This window comes from Anastrepha ludens, chromosome 3 (genome assembly GCF_028408465.1).
Source record: "Anastrepha ludens isolate Willacy chromosome 3, idAnaLude1.1, whole genome shotgun sequence".
Classification (NCBI taxonomy): Eukaryota; Metazoa; Arthropoda; class Insecta; order Diptera; family Tephritidae; genus Anastrepha; species Anastrepha ludens.
This window is the reverse complement of record NC_071499.1, coordinates 21643352-21658214: the sequence shown is the minus strand read 5'-3', so window position 1 is coordinate 21658214 and position 14863 is coordinate 21643352. Positions and strand designations below refer to the sequence as shown.

General features: G+C 38.6%; 1 protein-coding gene across 3 annotated transcripts in view; it reads right to left on the bottom strand.

The window, feature by feature from the left end:
- LOC128857133 (period circadian protein) overlaps positions 1 to 8341 on the bottom strand; it is a 35896-nt gene extending 27555 nt beyond the window's left edge. The window contains exon 1 of one of the 3 annotated variants that reach the window (XM_054092721.1): positions 7901 to 8341. The gene's annotated coding sequence lies outside the window, so the exon portion shown is untranslated. The remainder of the gene's footprint in view (positions 1 to 7900) is intronic. The other 2 variants (XM_054092723.1, XM_054092722.1) reach the window with 2 other exon arrangements.
- Positions 8342 to 14863: the final 6522 nt, after the last annotated feature.

The window sequence follows — 14863 nt, the reverse complement described above, 5'->3', positions numbered from 1 at the left end:
TTCCTTGATAGAGAGTGTAAAGGGATGCTGAACGAGGAGTGCTTATAAAATAAATAACTAGACTGGCGTTATAAAACATACGGTTTTTTTATACATATTTACACTAAGCGAAATAGCTACACACACTCACAAAATTATTCACACAACCACTACTTTTTAATTCGAGAAGCTGCATCTTGAGAAGAAATTAATGTACAATAATTAAAAATATTATTCTAAGAAAAAATACAAAAATGTATTGTTTATTTAAAACTAACATAAACTTAATAAAAATTTACTCTATGAATGAAAAATTAGCAAAAATCACAGAATTCTTCATATTATTAAGGGACAAAATTATTCACAGAACTCAATATCACAAATAAAATATTGAATTCAATGAAATTTTAATAGTTAGTAGGCCTTTCTTTTTATCTGATGACTCCATTAAGTCTATTCGGCATAGAGTTAACTAATTTTTTTAGTCATATTTAGACTCAAATTTCGCTATTCTTGTTGGAGTATCTAATTTAGTTGGGTTTTTTCTAGTTATGCTAATTTTAGCGACACACCTACCGAGTCCAAACGACAAATGTTCGATGGGATTCAAGTCTGGAGATCGTGGTGGTGTTGGAAGAATGTGAGCCACATGATGTATGATCCACATGCGCACATTGTGCTTGGTAGCATTATCTTGTTGAAAATAAAAGTTATTTCCTACTCACAGTTTTTGCGTACTTTCATGCAGGTTTTCTTTTAAAATATTATGGTAAAGAGATTTATCCATAATTCCATCAATAAATACAGGATTACCCATGCCTGCCGTTGACATACATCCCCACACCATTATATGGTATAAGTCTTTTGCAGAGGGCCTACAAGTCGCGGAAGGTTTGCTCCGATCTGGTCGCCCATCAACGTCGACAAAGTCAAGAAAATGGTGCTAGAAAACCAACATTTAAGTTTGAGGAAGGCAGCTCGTGACAAAACCACGTCAAAGTCGGTCAAAAGTGAAATTTCTGCTACTCGTTTTCTTTGATTATCATGGTGTTGTGCACTCGGAGCCTTGGAATTCATTCCAAATGGTTCCACGGCAAATAAAGAATATTATTTGGAAGTTATGCGACGCATTTAAAGGGTGCTTTGATGCCTGGACTAATCGTTGTAATAAGTGTATTACTTCGAATGGAGCCTGTTTTGAAGGCGAAAAAATAAATGTTGATGATTAAACAACAGCCTCTGGCGGCTGTGCGGAAGACATCGAAAACAGAATAAATAAGTCGCTGCAAGCATTCGGTCAATTGAAAAACATCTGGAGCTCCTCATTCTTGTCGCGTGGCACCAAACTAAAAATATTTAATTCCAACGTCATATCCGTTTTACTATACGGATGTGAAACATGGAATGCTGCGCCACGGCTAATACAACGCATGCAATCTTTTACAAATCGTTGCCTTAGGCGTATACTAAAGATAAGGTGGCCACAAACTATATCCAACGACAGACTGTGGGAGCTGACGAACCATACGCTCATCAAAACAAATATTCTGAAAAGAAAGTGGAACTGGATCGGCCATACGCTCAGAAAACCCGCACAAGATATCACGAGGCAAGCCATTGAATGGAACCCACAGGGATCACGCAGAAGGGGACGCCCAGCGCATACTTGGAGAAGACAGCTAGAGAAGGAGATAACATTAAGTGAAATGAACTGGAATGAAATTAAAAGAATGTCATTGGACAGGGACAGATTTAAGAGTTTTGTTGTAGCCCTATGCTTCACTATGGAGTAAAAGGAATAAATATAAACAATTATTTTGTGTTGTATTGATCAATTCCCGGTACTTTTTTGACAGAATTAGTGTCCTTCGATGACACGACGACTAGTATCAGCTACAATAAATAACGGAGGACGTGGAAGCTGTTCAATTACAATACATTTATTACAAAAAGAAAAATTGTTTGTTTAGTGTCCTATAACGGACGGCAAGTTCGCTCAGTGTATTTATTATCATCTTCAACAAAGGAACACACACCCCTTTTATTTTTCTATAACGCTTAAAGCGACTCACGGCGGAATAATAAAGTTGAAGTGATAAGGTTTGGTTTCTCTGTTCATTTTCTGACATGCGGCTGCCTTGTATTTTACAATGAGGCCTTTATTCGTTGGACGTTTCATATTTTGCTTCTTTGCAGGCATTTACATATACTTAAATGCCTCGTTTTCTCTCTCGTGGACACACTAAATGAAGCCACGTCTTCTTCACCTGATCTTTGCAACGTAGAGGAGGCCTTCCTCTTCCTCTGCTACCAGCAACTGATAACGCATTGAATACTTGTAGAGCCGAAATACTTTCATGAAATACTTTCGGTGGGTAGTTTTTTAAGCATCTTCCAAGCGGAAATGTATGCCATCTGTCTATGGTCAGAGATAAACTTAGACAGGAGCTTCCGGCGGCACTCAAGGATTTGTCTTTTTGCAAGATTAAGTCTTCACTGGTCCTTGAGTGTATCGAGAAACTGAATATCTTAGGAGCTAGCAATCATATCCGCCTAATTTGGGTCCCAAAACACAAGGGTATAACTAGGAACGATGTAGTGGACGAATTAGCAAGAAAGGCTGTGGCCTCAGCATTAGTAAGGCCCGAGCCTTTCCTTGTTTAGGAGTGAAGAGCTAAAGCTAAGGGTGTTTACCTGGCACCAAACTATGGGGATACGCCAGGCGAAACTCTTACTTTACCTTCTCCTTGAATGCAGCGCTATAGCGCGGAGAAAGTTGAGATATGTCGTTCACTCGCAGCCAAAAGAAAGGCACATATGCCCAGTCTAACCCAGCTCTATCTTAAGTTTAATAAGGGAACTGGGTTTGGATGAGGTACTGTGATGAGTAAAGGGCACAAAAGACCATCAGGCCGAAGTGCAAATCTCAAATAAATCTAAATCTAAGTTCTACGGAAGGAAATATTTGCAGTTTGCCTGAAATATTAAAATGGACAAAATGCGATATTTACACATGTATGCACACTTGTACAAAGAAATGCAACCTTGATCAAAACCTTCCCGGAATATATTTATAAAATTTAAAATATAAGTTTATTCCTCAAAAGTGATGTTATCGTCTTCAAAGTACTCCCCATTAACTGCAACGCACTTTTGCAAGCGTTTGATCCAGCTCGCGAAGCATTTCTGGAACTCCATTTTCGGTATAGCCATCAGAGCCGTCTTCGATTCCATTACTGCCATTCGGTTGTTAAAACGCGTCCTCAGTACCCCGTAGTGGTTTTTTTCACTCGATCAAACAGAAAAAAACTGCAGGGAGTCACTCGCGCACTGCTCCGGATAATTAAAATTCCTCCTACACAAAATATGTAAAAGCCTCAACGAAGATGCCAGATAAGCGCGAAACAGAATACATGCAGGGAAACTGTATAGGAATGTAAGAAATGTCTTGAAACACTGCACATTCCTGATTGCTTTGATATATAATTTTTACAGTATTCATTGATATTTCATCATGGAAAGACTTACGCCTCAATAACTTTTACAAATCGTACAAATGTACTACGGAAATCGACGCTCTGTTATGTGTGTTCATCGCGCGCTCAGGTCAATTTATGGTACACATAACCGTCCTACGTTTTGTGGTGCGGCCTATGGCGAGACCTCGGCCTCAGTAGTCTAGCGTAAGTGCTCTAGTCTGCCATCACAGACGTTATGTGTTCGAATCCCACGTAAAGCACGGACCTCGCACTTTTCCAAATTTACCTACTTTCCCTGTTTCTAAATTAATTACAAAAAAAAAGCTACAATTCCATTCCTCAACCCCAAAAACTTATCATTTCCTTACTCCCGCACAAAAGTCAGCGCATTACTTGCATTGTGGCTGCTAAAACAAGCCAAAATCAAAAGAAAAAGACACATTTATACATTGCATCAGTGGCGCCAGCAAAAGGAAGCGGGCAATCGGGATCATAGCGTAGACACACCAAATTTAGCGAAGTCCTCAATGACCTGTGTGCTCCTTCTGCCAGAAAAATGTAACACACAGATGGCGTTTCAAGCAGTAAGAAGGCTTTGTTCCTAAGCAACGACAGGTGGGCAGTCCCGCTATTTAGAACTGGTAGCGCCACGCTTCGCGTACCCTGCCAGAAATCAAATAGATTAACGCAACCAACGCAAGACGGAGTCTACTCGAGGCCCTATGCTCCTGAGTGGAGTGTACAAGGAAAAAAATGACGAGACCTAGACGAGACTGGCGACAATGTAAAAGTGAATGGCGAACGCTATCGCGACATGATAAACGACTTTTTGGCTTTTGGAAATTTAAGCCCGTGATCTCCACAACGTTTGGTTCCAACAGGACGTCGATAAAATAAGATACCTCTAAATTAATCACCCTTTATAATGTGCTATAATGTGAATTATATAAATAATAGCATGAACGCAATCGATTATAGCCTCACAAGAGTGATTTTCTTCCGAGGTTTCTTCAGCCTTTATAGGTTAGGTTAATTAACTTGGTTGTCTGAAAGCCATCACATAGACCTATTGGTCCTTAAGAATATCAGATGGAGCTACATCTTTACGTTTCTCTGCAGTAGACATCTTGTAATAAGTCTGCGTCTTTTGCGCATCTAAGTAAACTCTGAAGTTCTAACCCCGAGATACATTTCAACTTCTCGTATTGTGAAGGTTCTAAGCATTACATTCGTATTCTAGCTAATGCAGGACAAGAACGTAGAAAGTGTGCTAGAGTTTCCCTCTCTTCCAGCTCTTTGACAATCTGCAGTTATCATTGTTTGTAATTTCTACTTTGTAGGCGTGTGTCGCTGTGGCCTGTCGTTCACCTATGCTAGTTTTACTTTCTTTTCTAGACAGAGCTACTACGAATCTGGCGTTTTTATCTCCATTCTGTGTGCACATCATTTTCGCGAGGTTTGATTGTTCCACCTCCTATCTATCCGTATTTGCATGCCTGCAACGATGCCACTGTAGATCCCCTTTAAGGGTTCTTGCTCAAATGTTCCACAACTTCGTTCCCTGCAATGCCCTTATGTCCGGGTGCCCAACAGATGTGCAGCCGTCTGTCTGCGGCCTGTCTCTCTATGGCTTTCCTGGGTTTATTGCTCTTATCGCTGCTTGACTGTCCCGGTATATACATATTTATTTTGGAGTTACTCGATGTTTCTGCAATTGCTAATTCTGCGGCTTTTTTTACACCAATGATTTTTGCTTCAAAGATACTGTGGTGGTCAGTTGCGCAATAGATTCCTGCACCTTTATAAGTATTATGTATTCTATATATAAGCCAAATTATACTACAAACTCGCCATCTGAGGGATTGGGCCCAGCAAGCACTGTTTTCGTATTTTCACGGATGGCTCCAGGACCGAGCACGGTTCTGGCTGTGGTGTCTACGTGGAATCCAGCGGGACAAAACTACACTTTTCTCTTGGAATGCACGCATCTGTGTTTCTTGATGGCCTCTGAGGCCAACCGGAGCCCGTTACGCCATTCCCTTCTGTAGCCAACAAAGCCACGGTTAGCAAAAGGTTACTTCAACCCACAAGGGACCTTGGCAGGCTGAGAAAGGCTGCAAATGGTCAAAACTGATGCTACCTCCATGTCCGACCAACTGTCGCAGATTCTCCTGTCATTAAGAAGAAGAGACTATAGTCAGCTGGGTGGATGACGGGCCACTTTCTGTGGCCATCGTTCGAATGAGGTCTGAGGGCTTTGGCACTGATGTGTTAAGAAGCGATCACCTTGGCTTCTTGGCACCACAAAATCTACTCAGATTTCTTCGGAGGTCAGGTAGATTTAAAGAAAATTAAAAAAGGGAACCCGAGTGCAGCACAATGGACTGTCTGAGTGATGCACTAGCTAGTTGCCGCGGCAAAAAAAAAGGGATTAAGATTGCTTTACAGCGCCTTCCAGGTCTGAGCTGCTCGTACGCTGAAAATTCCAAGCCTTTAGCTCATTGAGAAAAAATCTATAGTTCGACTGCAAAATTTTTTAACGAATATACGCGAAAGAAAGTGACCTAAAGAAAATGTTTTTAAAATCGCCAGTGTAAGCATAGTGTTAGCTGTCAAGCGGTATACTCATTTAAAATTCTACAATTAAATTTACCCATTCGAAAGTGTTTTTTTTTTTTTTGTTCTTTAGCGCAGTATTTGTCTGTAACTAAATTGCAAATCATATTCCGCGTGATTTTTATATAACGCAAAGTAAATTTGTATTTTTTTATTAAGCCTTTGGGGGTTTTACCATTCTAGACGCGTGTCGGCATTTAGCCGCCCAAATTAATTCGTAGCTGCAAGGCTTGCGACTTCTGCCGTTCTGAGCGATAAGATACGCATAGGTATAGTAAAAAAATCACGTTTTCATTCAAAGACATTAGGGGCCATTAGCGATGAAGTCTTATCTTCCTTATAATGTAAACAAACTTACGATGTGAGACGACGGTAGAGTCAGAACGAATTGCAGTTCTTCGATTCTGTCTCTCAGTGTCACTGCCAGAGGAACCAGCTGGCTTTTTATATATTTTATATGTATTTTATCCTCGCACGATGGCTAAGCGATTGAGAGATGATACGTTAGATACCTGTAGGGACAGTTCTGACGAATATTACTTTGAATCTGATAAGACGGAAGATGACGGCATTACTTCGTCAAGTGGAAGTGAAATCCGTGCAATAAGGATTTCAACATTAGTAGTGATTTTGTTTATAATAAATTTTTGATTTTATGAAAAATGTTTATTGTGTTAAATAAAGCCTTAGTTTCTACAATGTTCAACGTATTTATAATCTTAACTGCGCACTCCAATACCTTTCGTCCTCAGCGACGCTCGCCCGTCCCCAAGGGGTTAATAACTTTATTTTACTGAATTTTTTTTTTCAAAATTTTTCTCATGCGACTTTTTTTTTAGTTTATTCGTTTCATGCGCATTTTCAATTGTGAGGTGAATACTGTTTTTGTTTTTTCAAAAATATTTTAATTTAAAGACATTAAAATTATTTCAAATCTTTTTTAAATTTAGCAAAATCTGTTTTAAAATTAAGATAAAAACGCAAAGCAGTTTTATATTTTATTTTCTCAATTTGTTTTGTTTCAAAATTTGTGCCATGCGAAGTTTTTTTAGTGTATTTATTTCATGCGCAAATTCAAATGTGTGGTGAATACTGTTTTTTTTTTCAAAAGTATGTTAATCTGAATAAAATTAATTCAAATCTATTTAAAATTTAATAATTTTTTTTTAAATTTAAGGTAGAAACGCAAAGCAAATTTATATTTTATTTTCAACAATTTCATTATGCTGAATTTTTTTTCAAAATTTGTTTCATACAAATGTTTTTTTTAGTTTATTTGTTTCATGCGCATTTTCAAATGGGTAGATTTTTTTCAAAAATATTAAAATGAATTCAAATCTATTTAAAATTTAGCAAAATCTGTTTTAAATTTAATATTTTTTTTTTAATTAAAGATTCATTATGCTGAATTTTTTTTTTCAAAATTTGTGTCATGCGAAGTTTTTTTAGTTTATTTATTTCATGCGCAAATTCAAATGTAAGGTGAATACTGTTTCTTTTTTTTCAAAAGTATGTTAATCTAAAGATATGAAAATTAATTCAAATCTATTTTAAATTTAATAATTTTTTGCTTAAATTTAAGGTAAATACACAAAGCAAATTTATATTTTATTTTCAATAATTTCATTATGCTGAATTTTTGTACAAAATTTGTTTCATGCAAATTTTTTTTAGTTTATTTGTTTCATGCGCATTTTCAAATGGGTAGTTTATTTTCAAAAATATTAAAACGAATTCAAATCTATTTAAAATTTAGCAAAATCTATTTTAAATTTAATATAAAACACAAACATTTTTTAATTATTTTATTTAATTTTTTTTTTTACCTTTTCTCAAGTGCTCATTTATATAACACAAATATAATAGTTTATGATTATTTTATACTTTCGCATCACTTCATTATACATACGTACACAAAATTTGTATTTTTCCCTTGCACTTTCCCTCAATAATGTTTCAATAACACTTTTTCTTAAATTCACTTTGCTAGCACAAAAGTTTCACTTCAGCATCTCAACAATATTTTGCATTAAGCAAATATTAGCAAAATATTAAATCGCAGAGTTTTGTTGTACGTTCAATGCCATTCAAGTGCAGCTCGGTTGCTCATTGTCATTTTACTGTAAATATGCAAGCATGTATGCTTGTGTGTGTGTGGGTCTATTCGTAGCTGAACCGTTTTCACATGCGCCAACAACTTGTCACCGGAGAATTCATAAAAGCACTGAAATGCCAGCAAAACGTTTCCATAATATTTGACTCAATTCGCAAATAGCGTTAGACGTATTGGGGCTGCCACAAACAAACAACTGTTGAATGAGTGCGAGTGCTATTTGAATGGACAGCCAGCAGCCAGCTAAATATGTAGATATATGAAAAATGCACTCAGAGCAAATGGTGTAAGTTATTTTTATTCTGACGCGCATAAATTTTTGAAAGCAGTTGCGGATACTCGAACGGACTGCATCTAGTGGACACGGGGGTTACTATTAGCGTGGAATATATTCCGGGATCCAGCAACAGTAGTGCCGGGTATTCTTACAGAAGCCATAGTTGTTGTGCCTGAACTGATAATAAAATGTTTTAAATCGGTTTATGACCAGATTGGATTAAAATTGAAGAAAGGCACTGGGCCAAAACGAGTGAGCAAAAAGCGAAAATATTTGCTGAGCACCTTGAGGAAACCTTTAGCCCAAATGACGGCTACGATGTAATCGAAGCAACAAGCAAAAGTTTGCATGAATGCGTTGTTCACATTACTCCAGCTACCAGCCAAAAGAAGTTGGCAAAGAAATCAATAAAATGAAGCTGAAAAAGTCTCCTGGTTTTCATTTAACACCCGCAGAAGTGCTACAAAAACTCCCAATGAACTGCCTAATTTACTTGACGAGAGCTTTTTGTTTTTCGTCGGGACAGACTAGCAAGTACAGCACTCAGACACAATTAAGTCCATTGTACTGCACTCGAATTCCCTTTTTAATTTTCTTTAAATCTACTCAACCTCCAAAGAAATCTGAGTAGATCTTGTGGTGCCAAGGAGCCAAGGTGGTCACTTCTTAGCATATCAGTGCCAGCGACCTCAAGTCTGATTCGAGCGAAGACTGGGCAGACGCACAGAAAGTGTTCCGCCGTCTCATCCTCCTCTCCACATGCTGGGCAGAGTGCGCTGTCTGAGATGCCTACTTTTTCCATGTACTTTGCCCATAGAAAGTGGCCCGTCATCTGTCCAACCAGCCTCCTACAGTCCTCTCTGCTTAGTGAAAGGAGGAACTGCGACAGTCGGTCGCACATGACAGGTAACATCAGTTGTATTCATCTGCAGCCTCTCTCAGCCTGCCAAGCTCGCTTGTGGGTTAGAGTAACCCGCATACTAACCGTGGCTTGGATGGCTGCAGAAGGGAGTGGCAGAACGGGCTCCGGGCCAAGGAAGTTGGCCTGACTTGAGCTTACTTAATAAGTGCTCGAGCTTGAGATATGTGCCATTATACTGGAAATTCACGGAAGTTATAATGATACCCAAGTCTGGAAAATCTAATAACGAAGTCTCGAATTTTTTCCAAAATGCTGCTAGCATAATTCTGCGAGGTGCTTTCGTCATATCTCAATGACAGGCACTTTTGCATTAAATACGAAAAAGTCTATTCTGTTAAAAAAAAAAGCGCTGACGTACCACAAGGGAACATCTTGGACGCTCTGCTGTATCTCCTCTACACACAAGACCTACCATCGGCAAACCAGTATGCAACTGCAACATTTGCAGATTATACGGCGCTACTTGCCGGGCACAATACAATTGCAGATGCTGCTACTAAGCTTCAAGATCCTGTCAACCAGACTGCTTCCTCGGCCAAAAAGTGGAGGATTCAACTAAACAAGAGCAAATTAGCCAACATAGCCCCCTTTTCTCTGAAAAATACTGAATACAAACCAATCTTTATGGATGAATCGACAATCCCATATGCCAATGAAGTCAAGAGAAGGAAAGGAAAGCGTACGTAAAATAGAAACGTGGCGAAATCGATTTGAAATTCAAAAAAACTATCTCATTAAGCTAAATGTAGTTGATGAGCGAAAGAACGCAAAACCAAGTTTGTGCTTCCGTGTCATTTTATTGCCACATCCTCCCTACCAACAAGTGATGCGGTTACACCTTCGCGACTATATCCAGTATGTGGGATTGAGAAACCTTTTAAGGTTGATTACGTCTATTCCGGCCAGCTCTTCGAGGTTATCAAAAAGCGGTTTGCCAAGGGTTAACAACTTCGCCTTCCATAGGCCAGGGTATTCACAGATAATGTAGAAGATAGTTTCCTTTTACTCCGGTTGAATACAACTATGGCAGTATATATTGTAAGGGATACCCATTTTGCCTGCCTGCTTTCCTATGTATCAGATGCCGGCTATCACTGCCGTGAGTCTGCAGACATCCCGTCGTTTCATATTTGCCAATGTTGATGTTTGTTTGTGGTTGTAGGTGGACCAGAAAAGGTGGGAATAGAATACTGGAATGGATGTGGATTGGTCACACTTTACGCAAAGAAGCCGGTAACATAGCGAAGAAGGCAATGAAATGGAACCCACTCACAGCGAGAGGAAAAGCGCCTGATAGGGCAAGGGAAATCTGGAAAAGAACTGTGGATCGCGAGACGGCTTAACTCGGGTTAAGCTGGAAGTAGATGAAGATGTTATCCAGTAATCGGACGAGATGGCGCATAGGTGCTATGGGTGCCCTATGTCTCGCTAGGTATTCAAGGAATCAATGATGATGACCTCATGGTCTTTTGTGCCTCCTTCTGCTGACTTTGCAGATTATCTGATCCCTCCATCTACAAACCGCGATGCGTTGATATTTTGAGGAAATTGCATTTTTTATGCATCCAATATACTGATTCCGCAATAATGTTATTCATGGCAGATCCCCCTCTTGCCAGTTCATTCGCTTTTTCGTTTCCTTCAATGTTCCGATGTCTTGGGACCCAGATTACGGTGACGTTATGGCTTACTTTCAAGGTGATAAGGCTTTGTTTTGTTTTGTTCCACCAGCTTAGAGGTTGTTGTAACCGAATACTGTGCTTGGATTGCAGCTTGGCTATCCGAAAGAGTAGCGATATTGCGGTTAAAATAGAAGTTCATGGAATGGCATAGCTGACATGAAAATAAGATAGTCACAATATATGTTTTCTAAGTCGCGATGCAATGCATTCTACCGCAGGTCGACACACTATTTTTGGCTTGACAGCGAGTTGTATTCATCTAAGCGAGTACCTCCCTAGAAGTGGTGTTATAGGCTCGACTTTGTGTGTGATGTACCTGGAAGTCGAAGAGACTGCATTTGATTTTTTATGTGAAGCAGACTGATTCTCCGACCGGCGCCGTAGCGAATGGGTTGGTGCGTCACTGCCATTTGGAGTATGTAGGTTCGTAGGTAGTCGTCTTAAAACTGTAGGTCCCTCCATTTGTGGAACAACATCAAGATCTACACCACAAATGGGACTAGGAGCTCGGCCAAACCTTAAACAGAAATGTACGCGCCAATTATTTATTTATTTTAGACTCCGAGGTTTTGATCTCATGAAACTCCAGAGAACTTAGAAAATCTAGTGGACTGAGTGTGCACCATGGCTGGAGCAAGTTAATGACTCCATACCTTGACTAACTTGAAGTGCCCATAAAAATATATCAGCAGATCTTCACTATTAACACATTTTGACGCCAAGCAGACGTAGTAGCGATATATCAGCACGAATATTGTGCCGACGTCGCGGCGAGAATTTCTCTTAGTGTTCGTAAATGTGTTACACAAGCACGACGGCGCTACTTTGTGCATCAATATTAACTCAAATTGCCAGCGCGCACGTTACGACAATTCCAACGAATGCCGCCTTCAGCTGTGCCACCTCACCGACACACTTAAGTCACGTCTTGTCACACGTGAGTTTGAGTGAGAATTTTGTTGTTTTCTTGTTTTGCTGTGTTATTGTTTTGTTTACTGCCAAAGTGTTCTCATTTGTAGCTGCTCCATTATGCATTCCGGTATTCGTAAATAATCGTAGCTATACAAACACACACATTTTGCACTTTTAATGTGCAATTCATAAAAACGAATGGTTGTCGAGATAGATAAACAAGCGCGATGTGGTGAGGTAAGCGACAAAGTCCATTGAAAAAGCTTTCGAAGCTAACCAATCGTTTCAGAGAAGAGCGAGCGATAGGTCAGGTCAAGCAGCAAACTGACAAATATCAACGGAATGCCTTTAGAAAAGTGGTTGCGCCACTACTTAGCGCGGAAACTTGCCGGGCTATGCTATTTGCAGTTTTTATTGCTTGTTTTTGCGAAAGTAATTTATTTGAACGCTGACGTTTGTTTACGCTCGCAGTGGTAGAACTTTAGAACTTTGGGCTTAATTCTTTGTAAGTATGCAACTAGCAGACTCACACTGGCTAAAAAAAAAAAAAAAAAGCACACCAACCCTGCAGAGAAATCCAGTGTTGTGAAATTGGTTCGCTTCTTTGGAATTAGGACCACGACTAGTGCGCGTTGAGAGAAGATGGCAGAGAAGCTGTTTTGTGTAAGCAATCACCTTATTTTTTATAACGATGGCCCAAGTAGTGTCAGAGCAGCCTCTTAAGATACAGCTGAGGCTGCTCTTCCTCAGCGAAGTAATACTTCGGCTTATTAGTCCAGTCAAAAGAGACAAAAAAAATAGCCAACTAAGTAATTTTAGGAGTATGCGAGTTTATGGTTTTATTATGTAAAACCCATCACTGTGAACTTAAATTTGAGTTTTCGGGGTCGGGGGTTGTGTCCCGCGGCCGCCATCTTGGAAATAAGGGTGCAACTGGTTTTTTGCGTTTATCTCGTGAATTCCGAAAGTTACGAACATTTTGTGAGATACTTTTTTGTAGACAATAATATTATCTACAACTTTCATTCAAAACTTTTTATTGTAAAATTAATAATAAAAAAGTTATAAACAAAATTACGCGAAAAATTAAGGGATGAATTGTTTTAAAGCGTAATAACTTCTTTTTTATAGATTTAATGGAAAATATACTTCAGAGCTTTTTTATAGAGCATTCTTTTGTGAACATTTTTGTCTATAAGTTTTTTCCGCTATCTTTATTTAGTCGTATGATTTTGAGCTGCTAAGCGGAGCAACCAATACATTAGCGAAGCGCGTACATGATTACACAGGCCGACAAAATTTAACCAACATTCAGACCCAGAAACTAGACTATATATTTCCGAAGGTTTATGATGCGCTGAATCCAAATCTGGCCTCAGAATTGCTCTATCTGCTCTGGTTTTCGAGATATCCTAACCTAAAAGTGCAAAAAACACCATATTTGCCCATATTTGAGGTTATGTAGCCTTGCAGATGTTTTCTTTCACCAAAATTAAAGGATGGCATCTTTAAATACAAGCCTTCTTTTTTCAAATGGCGTTTTGTTTGCTCAAATATCATTTTTTTTTCGCAGAGATATCGCATTTTGAAATTTTCATGTTTCGAAATTTTCCTACACCTGAAAATCGATTAAGATAACATAGACATGATATAGTCGATTACTAATTTTCTTGGGTTTGAGGGCCTGAAATATATGGATTAATAGTATGTAAATTTGGAGTTTGTGGGTAAGCCTGCTTGCGGCATGATAGGGGTGGTTTCTAGGGGTTAGGGCTGTGTGTGACTCGGTACCCAAAGGTTAGATAGTGTAGGGGTGTGGTGAGTCAGCACACTTATGGTGTGAGACAAAATTTTAAGAAAAATAAGACTCAATTCAAGAAAATTAGTAATCGACTATATCATGTCTATGTTATCTTAATCGATTTTCAGGTGTAGGAAAATTTCGAAACATGAAAATTTCAAAATGCGATATCTCTGCGAAAAAAAAATGATATTTGAGCAAACAAAACGCCATTTGAAAAAAGAAGGCTTGTATTTAAAGATGCCATCCTTTAATTTTGGTGAAAGAAAACATCTGCAAGGCTACATAACCTCAAATATGGGCAAATATGGTGTTTTTTGCACTTTTAGGTTAGGATATCTCGAAAACCAGAGCAGATAGAGCAATTCTGAGGCCAGATTTGGATTCAGCGCATCATAAACCTTCGGAAATATATAGTCTAGTTTCTGGGTCTGAATGTTGGTTAAATTTTGTCGGCCTGTGTAATCATGTACGCGCTTCGCTAATGTATTGGTTGCTCCGCTTAGCAGCTCAAAATCATACAACTAAATAAAGATAGCGGAAAAAACTTATAGACAAAAATGTTCACAAAAGAATGCTCTATAAAAAAGCTCTGAAGTATATTTTCCATAAAATCTAATATAAAAAAGAAGTTATTACGCTTTAAAACAATTCATCCCTTAATTTTTCGCGTAATTTTGTTTATAACTTTTTTATTATTAATTTTACAATAAAAAGTTTTGAATGAAAGTTGTAGATAATATTATTGTCTACAAAAAAGTATCTCACAAAATGTTCGTAACTTTCGGAATTCACGAGATAAACGCAAAAAACCAGTTGCACCCTTATTTCCAAGATGGCGGCCGCGGGACACAACCCCCGACCCCGAAAACTCAAACTTAAGTTCACAGTGATGGGCTTTACATAATAAAACCATAAACTCGCATACTCCTAAAATTACTAAGTTAAATCCTCTTTTGACTGGACTATATATGGGTTTCGAGACATAGATGTATTGACGGAAATTGTAAGGCCGATGAGCTAGCAAGAAAGGGTACTAATCTTACACTGCTTGCAAACAGAGGCAATAGTGGAATTAATAT